The 12,879-nt window shown below is 34.0% G+C and overlaps 1 protein-coding gene across 1 annotated transcript in view; it reads right to left on the bottom strand.

Annotated features, from left to right (window-relative positions):
- The window catches only part of LOC115879899 (pre-piRNA 3'-exonuclease trimmer-like), a 30,822-nt gene that overhangs the window by 9,395 nt on the left and 8,548 nt on the right, over positions 1 to 12,879 (bottom strand). The window lies entirely within an intron of this gene.

The raw sequence follows: 12,879 nt of genomic DNA on the forward strand, positions 1-12,879 counted from the left end.
CCAGGATTTTCCATTAGGAGTCTGGGAAGAACCGCTGACAGTTTAGTGATCGACGGGAAGGTCAATGGTAGGAGAATCCGAATGACAGTGGACACTGGCGCTATGGTGTCGTTGGTGCGGGCTAACTCAGTGCAAGGATTGAAGCTGATGCCTCTGGTAAGAAGAGTGTGTTTACGTACAGTTACGAGGGAAATGGCCGTTGTACGGGGAGAGGCTTTCATGGAATTGGAGTTAGGGAATTTGAAGTTTCGGCATAGCGTTTTAGTGGCAGACATTGAAGATGATTTTATCATGGGTATGGATGTGATCAGTCAACATGGTTTTTCGGTTGATCACCATAGAAACATCCTGAAAATCGCAAATGAGGAATTTTCTGTATCTAAAGAGAAGAGACCAGGAAATATGGAAGAAAGATCATCGAAAATTGTGATGATACCTGGTGATACCAAAAGACTGTGTTCGGGAAAATAGAGAAAACCTCTGGGTGCCGTGTAGGACGGATACAAATTATCGGCAACGAGCCAGATCGACGACGGGCTAACCTGGACAAGAAAATGCAACATCGCGAAAGCACTATCAGAGTAAAGAATTTTAAACTGAGAACTGACGAACAATGGACGACGATACAATTGAGGAAAGATCAAATGGAAGATCCAGACATTGGAGCAATACTACGGCTCAAGGAAGGTAACGGCGAGAGACCACCGTGGCAGGATATTGCGGATAGAGGGCTCGTTTTTAAAGTTCTCTGGGCTCAGTGGAATTCACTGGTTATTGAGAATGGATTGTTAAAGCGTACGTGGGAAAGTGCGGATGGCAGGACAGTAACAACTCAGTTACTGGTACCAAGGAAGAAAGTTACCCAGGTATTGGAAGAAATTCATGGTGGTAAAACTGGAGCCCATCTTGGGGTAAACAAGACCCTGAGCAAGCTGAGAGACCGTTTTTACTGGGTGGATTATTGCGAAGATGTCAAGAAATGGTGTCAACGTTGTAAGATTTGCGCAGCTAGACAAGGACCAAATACTCGATCTGGGGAAGAAAGGGAACAGGATAGCGTTGGACTGTCGTTCGAAAGAATCGCTAGGAAGGAAAGATTATTGGACATTCATAAGGCCGCTAGAAGTAAGATTGCGCTAGCCAGTGACCGGATGAAAGCTCGTTACGACCTCAGAGCTAATTCTACGGGATTTCAACAGCACGATAGGGTATGGTTGTATAACCCACAGCGCAAGAAAGGAAGGTCCCCAAAGTTAACTCCAGCATGGGAAGGTCCTTATACAGTCATCAAGAGGATAAATGATGTTGTGTACCGGATTCAGCGCAGCCCTAGAAGTAAGATGAAAGTAGTTCATCTCGATCGATTGAAGAGATACCCGACAGGAAACCTTGATCGGGACGATCAAATTTGAGAAGGGGGCAATGTTAAGGTCAAGGTGCATTACTGGTTGCATAACCGCAACGGTGCATTGAGGAACCTGGCGCATTCGCCAGAAAGTAAAGAAAATTATAGAATTCTTTAGAAAAATCTAGAAACAACCGCCAGGGGGTATATAAGGCCCGCGCTTTGACAGTTGGACAAGAAAAGTTTAAAGTTTAAAGTTTAAAGTTTGAAGTTTGAAGTCTAAGTCTGAAGTTTGAAAATACCGCGAAATACCGTTAGAGTAATAGTAGTTGCATAAGTTGTGTTGTAAATAGTATAAGTTGTGTACAGAGTGAAACAAATAAATTCGTTAAGTATTTTATCGTGAGTTTAAATAGTGGACCCACGGAATCCGTAACAATATTAATAACTCTGGACTGGATGATCGGAATCCAACAAGCGAGGGTTCGTTTAAAAGAGCGTTTCTTACTCTATATTTTACCATATAAACAATAATAATAAGCTTTTGAACGTAGACGCTAGGGGGCGTTGTCTTACAATTTAACAAACATTGCGCGTTTTTTTCAAAAAAAATTAAATGCAATAGTATATGTAATTTTAGCTGATAGTAAAGAGTAGTAAAAGCTTAAAAAGTCAGCGAAAACCGCATCTTGATATCTTCTTTCAAACCGAAGATATTAGCAAAATTATAATAAATACCAAAAAATAAGCGCTTAATTACCTTATTTTTACAACACGGTATCAGTAGCCCTCTTGATTATGCCCATTTTAACCTAAAAATAAGATAGAAATAGTTAGTTTATTTTAAAATCTACGATATACCAGAATATCATAATATCAGATGTATTAATATCTAATAATTAAGATATTAATAGTAGTGAACAAGAAACGATGATTCAGTGAAGTCATGGTAGGCTTTGGAAAAAAGTTGCTTTTGGACATAAACGTTAGAAATTGTTATTAGATCAACATTTTGATAGTCTTAGCAGCGTTTTTTATCTTTTGATTGCTTTTTCAAAATGCCAACAACTTCAACTACTTCAAATAATAAAGGCATTTTGAAAAAGCAATTAAGATAAAAACGCTGCTAAGACTATTAAAATGTTGATCTAATAACAATTTGACGTTTATACTATTACGTCAAAAGCAACTTTTTTCCAAAGCCTACCATGACTTCTCTGAATCATCGTTTCTTGTTCACTAGTATTAATATCTTAATTATTAGATATTAATACATCTGGTATTATGGTATTCTGGTATTTCGTCAATTTTAAAATAAGCTAACTGTTTCTATCTTATTTTTTTGTTAGAATGGGCCTAATCAAGAGGGCTACTGATACTGTATTGTAAAAATAAGGTAATTAAGGGCTTATTTTTTGGTATTTATTATAACTTTGCTAATATCTTCGGTTTGAAAGAAGATATCAAGATGCGGTTTTCGCTGACTTTTTAAGTTTTTACTACTCTTTACTATCAGCTAAAATAACACATACTATCGTATTTAATTTTTTTGAAAAAGCGCGCTATGTTTGTTAAAAATATAAGAATACAGAAAGCGCCCCCTAGCGTCTACGTTCAAAACCTTATTACTATTATTTTTATGGCATAATATAGAGTAAGAAACGCTCTTTTAAACGAGCCCTCGTTTGTTATTGGTATCTGATCATCCAGTCCGGAGTTATTAACATTTAAATAAAGATAGATCTAACCTTCCCCCACCACTTTATTTTAGCAGATAGGGGAAAATGGTTCTAACAAAAAAAATCCAAAATTTACTAATTAAGATTATGAAGCTATTATTTATAGTATCCATTATCTAGGCAAAATTCTGTAAAAAAATTATTTTCTTATTTTCCATAGCTGTTGCACCACCTAGCGGCCGTTTTACAAACTTGAAAATAATTTCCAGCAATTTCTCATAGCCCCTTAAGTTATAAATTTCTTTTTCCGCAGGCTTTACGGCTAATACTTTCCGAGATACAGCCGAGAGCTATTCTTAGTGGGACACCCAGTACATCAGCGAATTAAAAGCACCACTTTCACTGGCCATATTTATGACATCCAGTAGTTGAAAGCTAAAATTATAAACCCAGTACTACTGCATTGGCTTAAACGAAATTTTCAAATGGTCTATACAGGGTGAGTCTTAAATAAGTGCATATATTTTCAGGGCTGGTAGATCTCGATAAAAGAAATATATTTTCTCTTTACCATTTTTCAAATAAGTCCAAAATAACTGAGTTATTTAACTACTTTTCCAAAAAACAAATTTTTGCTTAAATTTTGAGAACTACTGGAAAGATGTATGAAAAGTGCTTCGTCTGTCCGCTAGAGGGCATGAAACTTTTAAAAATTAAACACATTTTTAGCCGACCATACCAATAGTTTTTTTAATTTCACACAAAATGAATTATTTGGGTCATAAATGACCTAAATACAAAATATTTTCATGGTGTCTGTCTGTCTGTCCGTCTGTAACACGATAACTCAAAAACCGCTAAACCGATTTTAACCAAATTTGGCACAAAAATACTGTGGCGCCCGAGAATCTGGCCATTAGTTTTTGGTGGGGGTGTGGGGTTGGTAAGGGGGTATGGGAGGGGGTTAAAAATTTAAAAAAATCGTGACTCCAAAATTACAGTAGCTAGCGAAACGCGGTTTTCAATTTAAGGTTAGGAATAATATTTGCAACAAAATTTGTAATAACATCAAAATCAGTCAAAGTCGCAGTTTTTGAGATAAAAAAAAATTGAAAAAATTCATTTTATTAACATATTTTAGTATGGGCTATACGTGCCTCCCGGCGCCAATTTTTTCAGATATTTTAAGAACCGTTATTCCGATTTGAGTGAGATTTTGAGTTGTCTTTGACATTTGACTTTAACAAAAATCAAGAAAAAGTACGGGGAGGGTGAAAACTATCCCCACTCCTACGTAAGTTTTACTATAAATATTTTCCAACTTAACCGAAGACCGATTTTTTTTCGAAAAATGGTCCCTCTAGTATATATTACATTTTTAGTCTCTTGAAAAAAAAAACACCACCGAGCATACTTTTTGAGGAAAAAAATATATTTTTCGAAGCTGTCTTCCAAAAAATATTTTTTGCACATCAAGCTATGGAGGCACATGAAATCTATTATATTCTAATAATCTAGTTGGCGAAAATATGGAATTTTACGTTAGTATTACAAATTATATTTGACAATAAGCTTCATAAAAGCTGGAAAAAATTAATAACTTTTAAATTAATTAACGTGCGGGTTTGTTTTTGATTGATGTCCTCTAACGGACAAACGAAGCACTTTTGTATAAAGGTAACTTATGTGCAATTAATTTATTTTGATTCAAAGAATACCTAGTTGTTCTATGTCCACGGCATATTGGAAGTCCCTGTATATTTTGTAGGTCTGCTTTAGAAAAATAAATTCTCTAAAAAAGTTTTTCTCCAAAACTATGCGATGTGGCTTTTTTTACAAGAGATGAAAAGAAAATCGGTCGTCGATTGAGTTGGAAAATATTTATACTAAAATTTATGTACGGGTGGGGGTAGTTTTCACCCTTCCTGTACTTTTTCTGTATTTTTGTGAATGTCAGATGTTAAAGCACTTAACAAAACATAGACACCCAAAATCTCATTCAAATCGGAATAACGGTTCTTAGATTATTTGAAAAAATGCGTTTAATTTTTTAAAGTTTGATGCCCTCTAGCGGACAAACAAAGCACTTTTGTGAAGAGGTAAATTGTGTCAAATGAACTTATTTTGATTCCAAAAATACGCAGTAGTTCTATGTCAACAGAATATTGGGACACCCTGTATAGTTTCAGATTCGGGTATCTAAACGATACCCCCAGAATAGCTAGGGTCTCGAATATTGTGACGTAGGTATGTCTTTGTCGATCAAGATCAGTGATTTTGTTCCCATCTTTGAGCGGCGTTTTCATTTTGATAGTCTGTTATTCTCTCTTTAATTCTTAACAGGTGACGTAAGATCTGTTTGACAGATGACATAAGATAGGTTTGATATTTGACAGGTAACAGATGACGTCAGAGGAGGGAGTGACGTCAATTCCTGCTCCTGGCGTAGAAACCCCCATCTCCCTTTACTTTTATCCCTTTTAATTTTTTTTCATTGAGCCATGCTAACGAGGGATGTTGACCCAGAAACTGTACAGGTCATTGGCGTCTGCTTATGTTTTCTGTATCTGTATTCCTTCATAGTGTACGTGTTCGATGGCCTAAAGGATGCCGTCTAGACGTATGTCGTATTAACGTTATAAACAATTAAAAAAATCTCCAGAAAATAATAGATAAACAATTTTCATAATAGAAAGACAATCAATAATCAATATAATTAGAAAATCAATTAACCGTATTGATGTAGTAACGTAAAAAGTTAATACTCTCTCATATTTTATAAAAACTAACCACGGAAACAGTGAAAATTATAATAAATATTCCGACTATTTAAATCCCACCGATGTTCAGTGTCTAGCAGAGACAGATAACAGAGTTATCCTTGCTGCGTCTATACCCGGCCGTACAGCCTAGTTTGATAATACGAAAAATCATTTAACGTAAATAAAATATTTCTAAATATATATGAGCTATGTTCAGGTATGACGCAGTTGTAACTCGTGCGATATAATATACCGTGTTGCGCTGCGATGAAAAAGTTATACGTTCCTATAGATCATTGCCAAACTTACTTAAGCGTTATTTCCCGCTTAGAAACCGTAATGATATTAGTTTTTTATCTGTCTAACACAGCTCTTTATAAATTAGGGCGCAATTAATAAATCTATTATTTGGCTTTGTAGAATTCCTCCTAATTAATTTCAAATGTTAAAATGTTATTTTGTTGCCAGCTACATACAATATGTTGCTTTAAACTTGCTTTTGGATCTTATTAATTACTGAATTTATTTTATAGTTCTTGAATTAAGGCTATAATATAGTTTATATAAAATCAGTCTTAATCAAATTTATTTGTTTTTTAGGGTTCCGTACCCAAAGGGTAAAAACGGGAACCCTATTACTAAGACTTCGCTGTCCGTCCGTCTGTCCGTCCATTAGAGACCTGCACGGGCCGGTTTTTTGTAGCCCGACCCTGCCCGGCCCGAGAAGAGAAGTAGGTTTTGTAAGCCCGGCCCGGTTTGTGAAAAGCTAAAACTTAAACTAGTCCGGCCCGGCCCGAACCATTAAAATAAAATGATCAAAATAAAATTACAAAAATCCTTTCAATTACAATTATTCCAAGTAGTTCTTTGTCGATTCCAGACAATCTATCAATTTCACAAAAACATAGCCTAAAAACACCTATTATAATACAGGGTGTCTCAAAAACATGTACAGAAGCAAAGTTGTGTTTATTTAAAGTGCGGAACCGGTCCGGCCCGAGGCCCGACCCCTATTGACAGTGCGAAACCGGCCCGGCCCGTGGCCCGTGTTCGGGCCGGGCCTGGCCTGAGGCCCGTTCGGGCTACCCGGCCCGTGCAGATCTCTACCGTCCATCTGTCACAAAGGTTTATCTTATGAACCGTTACAGCTAGACAGTTGAAATTTTTACAGATAATGTATCTATGTTGCCGCTATAAGAACAAATACTAAAAACAGAATTAAATAAATGTTTATAAATAAAAAGTACTTTCACTAAACATTATCTTTTAAGTAAGAATTTTACATAGAATCCTCGGTGGCCGCGTGGTTAAAGCGTTAGGACTTTACGCTGCTATGACGTTGGAGCCGTAGTAAGGCAGGTTCGAATCCTAGTCAAGGCGACTTTTTTTTAATCGTTTTTTTAATTTTTACATATTTTTACATATTTATTTTTACTTTTTACATATTTATTATTGATTAATATAATTTTTAGTAATGTGTTGCTCCATTTTTTTAAATTACTTATACGCGCATTCAAAATTTCAGCTAAATCGGAAAAAAAGTTTATAATAATATAGTGTCTAATGTTGTATAGATAATGAATGGTACGGAACCCTTAGTGCGCGAGTCCGACTCGCACTTGACCAATTTTTTTAACTGGTTTAATAAGTATAGTCTGTCCAACACACGTCTGTCATTTTAATTTATAGGTAAGTTGTACTGTCTATCATTTTTTGGAAGTTTTCTGTCTAAATATACCCTGGTTAGTTGGACAGACTATAGTAATACTTAGTTTTAAAATTCAAGTTAATAAAAAAATACTAAATTTGTATTAATACTTAATAAACAGTGTTTAAATGGTAATTGATACAAGATGCAAAATGAAAATACAATTTCGGAATCATATTATAAACAGAGTTTTCACAAAACTTTCGCTCGTTAAAATTTTTGATTGTTTTAGGTATTTAATGAAAAGAAAACATGTAACGTTCTGTTATTTAAATATTATTTAGAGGTGTACTAACCAATGTTCTGCATTACCTGGAAGGTTTAAACTATTCGTAATAATACCTATATATGTATTTTAATAATTAATAAATTAATTAACTATATAAATTAAATAATAATACCTACATATTTTAAGCTTTTTGTATTCTACATGAAATTCTAAACATATTTTGTGTATATGTAATGTTCTCTAGCCAAGTTTACCGTTTATGAAATATTTTTAATCCAAAGTACCATTTTCAATAAGTATAACTGTAATTAACAGATCATAACTAGTATCTAGTATATATTATAAACAATCTAATTTTCAATTTAAAAGCCTCTTGTTAAGCTACTTTAATAAGTTTTTTAGAGAGAACTGTGATATTAGATTTAAGATTATGTATATGGACAAAAAGTGGGTGCGTTCCAAAACCTCAATCTTTGTAACCGCTTAGTGAGCGTTACGTTCCAAAATACTTATGCCGCTCAATCTCAGCGGCTGGCTTTTTGGCTGAGCGAAGAAATTTTACGCTGACTGCTGTCAAATGGTTGAGTTATGATCGATTTATTGTTAATTAAAAACCGTTATTTTTCTCAACACAAACTTGAGTGTCTTTCAGATAATTAATTAGATACTATAAACTTAGCGAAGCGTTCCAAGTGCTTCTAACTATTGAGTGAGCTTTGTTTGAGTTAGTTGGGCCTTTTGTTGAGTGAGCTGAGCTTTGTTGAGTGAGCTGAGCTTTGTTGAGTGAGTGGAGCCTTTTTCTGCTCAGTTAGCAGCTTTGTCATTCGGTAACCGCCCAATATCTGACAATGAGATATATTTTTTAAGTATTTTCAATATAGCAGCACTTTTCTTTAAAGCCTCATTCACAATCTCGAAATTAGTGGAATAAATTAGTGGTTTCAGTTACCGTAGATGTTTGTTTCTCTAATTTAATTAGTGGTGGTAATTTTCAATTAGTAGAAAAATTTAACAAACTTTCAACTTTCGCCATTAGTTAAGCTTGATTTTCATGCATCCGTTGTCCGACGATACGTTGATACGATATTAATTTTATTGGTAGAATTTAAAGACTTTGATTGGTTAGAAAATAACGCAGTTTTTAAATTTATTGCATTTTCATGCCTCCGTTTATCGGATATACGTTGGTGTTATTTTATATTTTCGTTTCCATAACGATTTTGCTATTTTACTTATATTTTTATTAAGGTTAGATTAAATTTGTCAAAACAGTGTCAGAACGTCCGTTATCGTATGGACGGGTCCGTTGACGGGCTGAAGTAAAATATTTACGGATGAAAAGTGGCGCGAAAACGCTATGACCAATCAGAGCACCGTCCGTCGTGGGACCGCCGTATCAACGTATAACGGATGCAATGAAAATCAAGCTATACTTCAAAATTTGCGAATAGTCATTTTGGCCTTTGATTATCATCCGTCAAGAGAAATTGTGGTTTAAAATGAAAATTTTATTGTTTTATAAGCTAATTTTTAGTCTCTCTATACCGCAAGCTGTTGCTAGAATAGTCTGTTAATTTTAATTGTATTTTTTAGACATTGTGAACGATCGTAAATTTTTAAGTATAAAATATAATTGAAACCACTAATTTATTCTACTAGTTTCGAGGTTTTGAATGAGGTTTAACAATAATTGTAACTAAATGTAAAATGAAGAATGATCTGATTTATTAACCAACACTTCAAATTATTTATACCGTGTGGTGCATCGGAACGCGGGACATAGGTAATCCCATGTTAATTCTCAAAATTGGATACAACATTTTAATGAACAGTTCTTTCCATAAAATCAATAAACTGAAAAATATACGAAATAATATACATGTACTGATTTCTTCCGAAAATCGACAACTATGAAACTATGAACCCTTCCTGGACACAAATGGTACATTGTGGGACAGGAAATTGTAGAGAGAAACAAACCATATAACATAGGATACATTTTAATGAACAGTTCTTTCCATAAAATCAATAAAATGAAAAATATACGAAATAATATACATGTACTGATTTCTTCCGAAAATCGGCAACTATGAAACTATGAACCCTTCCTGGACACAAACGGTACATTGTGAGACAGGAAATTGTAGAGAGAAATAAGCCCTCTAACATAGGATACAACATTTTAATGAACAGTTCTTTCCATATAATCAATAAAATGAAAAATATACGAAATAATATACATGTACTGATTTCTTCCGAAAATCGACAACTATGAAACTATGAACCCTTCCTGGACACAAACGGTACATTGTGGGACAGGAAATTGTAGAGAGAAACAAACCATATAACATAGGATACAACATTTTAATGAACAGTGCTTTCCATAAAATCAATAAAATGAAAAATATACGAAATAATATATATGTACTGATTTCTTTCGAAAATCGACAACTATGAAACTATGATCCCGTCCCCGACACAAACGGTACATCGTGAGACAGGAAATTGTAGAGAGAAACAAACCATATAACATAGGATACAACATTTTAATGAACAGTGCTTTCCATAAAATCAATAAAATGAAAAATATACGAAATAATATACAGTACGTCTGTCCGTTCTATTGCTACGGGGTATCCGTGAGAGGGGAAACGATATTCTCTCGATGTTTTTCGTAAAAAATTAGACGACGCGTCCCATCAATAAAAATTCGACAAATTTGCAAGTAGCCAATAAAATGAGTGGGCGGAGCGATTTGAGGTGCCGTACTCAAGTCGACGAATAAAATATATTGTTGTTTATTTAAATGTTTTTTGTCCACATTCCTTTCATAGACACAGATCCAGCAGACGTACTGTACATGTACTGATTTCTTTCGAAAACCGACAACTATGAAACTATGAACCCTTCCTGGACACAAACGGTACATTGTGAGACAGGAAATTGTAGAGAGAAACAAGCCCTATAACATAGGATACAACATTTTAATGAACAGTTCTTTCCATAAAATCAATAAAATGAAAAATATACGACATAATATACATGTACTGATTTCTTCCGAAAATCGACAACTATGAAACTATGAACCCTTCCTGGATATAAACGGTACATTGTGAGACAGGAATTTGTAGAGAGAAACAAGTCCTATAACATAGGATAGGTAAAAAGGTACAAGGACATTTTCCACGAAAACTTAAAGGGGATTAACATGCAGAATCATTAGGTAGAAGCAGTTCACAATAGAACTCAATAGAGAAAAATTGTAAACTCAGTTAACAGCGACAACCAAAATGTAAAGAGGCAACAGAGTAATGACATTTTTGAATGTTCGGAGTGCGGTAGGCAAATAACATCACGTATCGGGCTTTTCAGTCACAGAAAAGCTCATGAAAGAAAACGCCTTGCGTTGATGCGTGTCGAATACTCGTCAGCGAGTAATGGCAGTATATATATATATATATATATATATATATATATATATATATATATATATATATATATATATATATATATATATATATGTATATGTATAACCAACACTTGTTGATGTGTACAAATAATATCGCAAAAATTATTTATTATTAACTATTATGCATATGTTTAGTTTAATAAATAGTTTTAGTTTTGAATAATTGATATATTTATTTTATTGAGTTCCATATTTTGTTCGTCAATTTCAGTTTGCAGTGAATAAACTACTGTTGCAATTCATTTATCTATTGTATCTCGAGGTCTGGATTAACTATTGCGTGATCATACTGACTAAACAACTTTCATATATACTTCATATTACATCATTATTTTCCGCTAGTCTGAAGGTATTTTTAGGAGTTGAATTTTGGCCTGCAAACACTCAAGCTAACAGTCACTTCGGCTTATTAAATACAAAAATCAAGTTCGCTTTGATGCACAATGCAGCTGCTTTTAATTAATATTGAGTCTGCGACGTTTAGGCCTTTGCCAATATTTTTAAAAATGCCATCTTGGTATATATAACTCGGCCAGGTCTAATAAGAAATAGCTGTTCGATATAGATCGTATTTGACCTTCTCATAATATCGCATTAAGAAATAATATAACTTAATTGTATTTATTATCACTAATAATATCACAAGAGATTAAATTATTTCCGGAATTTTTTTCGAGTTCATGAAAATTTTAAAAGTTATCCCGAGTCGAAGATGAGGGATAATTTTCTAAAAATATTCATGAGAGAGGAAAAATTGCGGATTTAATTCAACCTGATGTTGGTATTCAGCAAGAAAATTTCACACCAAATTGGGTTTAAAATCATTTTAAAATTATATTTTTTGATTTTTGCCAATGACTTTTTTTCCTTTAACAAGACACCAGTATTGGTAATTCAGTCGTCATGGTACAATACGTCTATCCGTTCTGTAGCTACGGGGCATCCGTAAGGGGGGACACGATATTCTCTGTTAGCCGGTGCAGGGGCGTGCCATAAATATTTTAGATAACATTACTTATTTATACAAAAAATTTAAAAAATACACAATCAGTTATTTTTTCAATGTTTTTCCACGTAAATGATACATAATCTTTAGAAAAATTAAAATATTAAGAAGAAAAACAATAAAAAATCAATAAAATCAGGCAACTATTTTACCGATAACGACTGCACTGTTCTCCCAGCTCGGTCTGCTATCGTTTAATCGATATTTCTCGTAAAAAATTAGACGACGCGTCCCATCAATAAAAATTCTTGCAAGTATTCAATGAAATGAGTGGGTCGAGTGTGTTTTGCGGTGATATACTCGTCAAGTCCACGTAGACTCACTGCCGCGTCATATAGGTAGCGATTTATAAAATATATTGCTATTTATTTAAATGTTTTTTTTTGTAGAAAATTGTTTATACTCCAATATTGTGTCCACATTCTTGAAATTCCTTTATCCAGTAGACGTATTTTAACTAAGTAAAATCTTAAATTACGTTTGACAGCTGTCAGTTTTGTAGTAAATTTCTGTGGCCCGGTGTGAGCAAAATGATTCGTTTCGGTAAAGAAAGTATTCATCAGGAGACTCAGCAGTTAAGCGCGAATACTAAGAAATCCAAGTTAAGTATTTGGAAACAATTGCAAATTTTAGCTTGCAAAATCGTATGATTTTGACAGAGCAGATAGACCTGTGGAGGAA

The sequence above is a fragment of the Sitophilus oryzae genome, unplaced genomic scaffold, assembly GCF_002938485.1.
Source record: "Sitophilus oryzae breed Bouriz unplaced genomic scaffold, Soryzae_2.0 scaffold_1067_pilon_pilon, whole genome shotgun sequence".
Taxonomy (NCBI): domain Eukaryota; kingdom Metazoa; phylum Arthropoda; class Insecta; order Coleoptera; family Curculionidae; genus Sitophilus; species Sitophilus oryzae.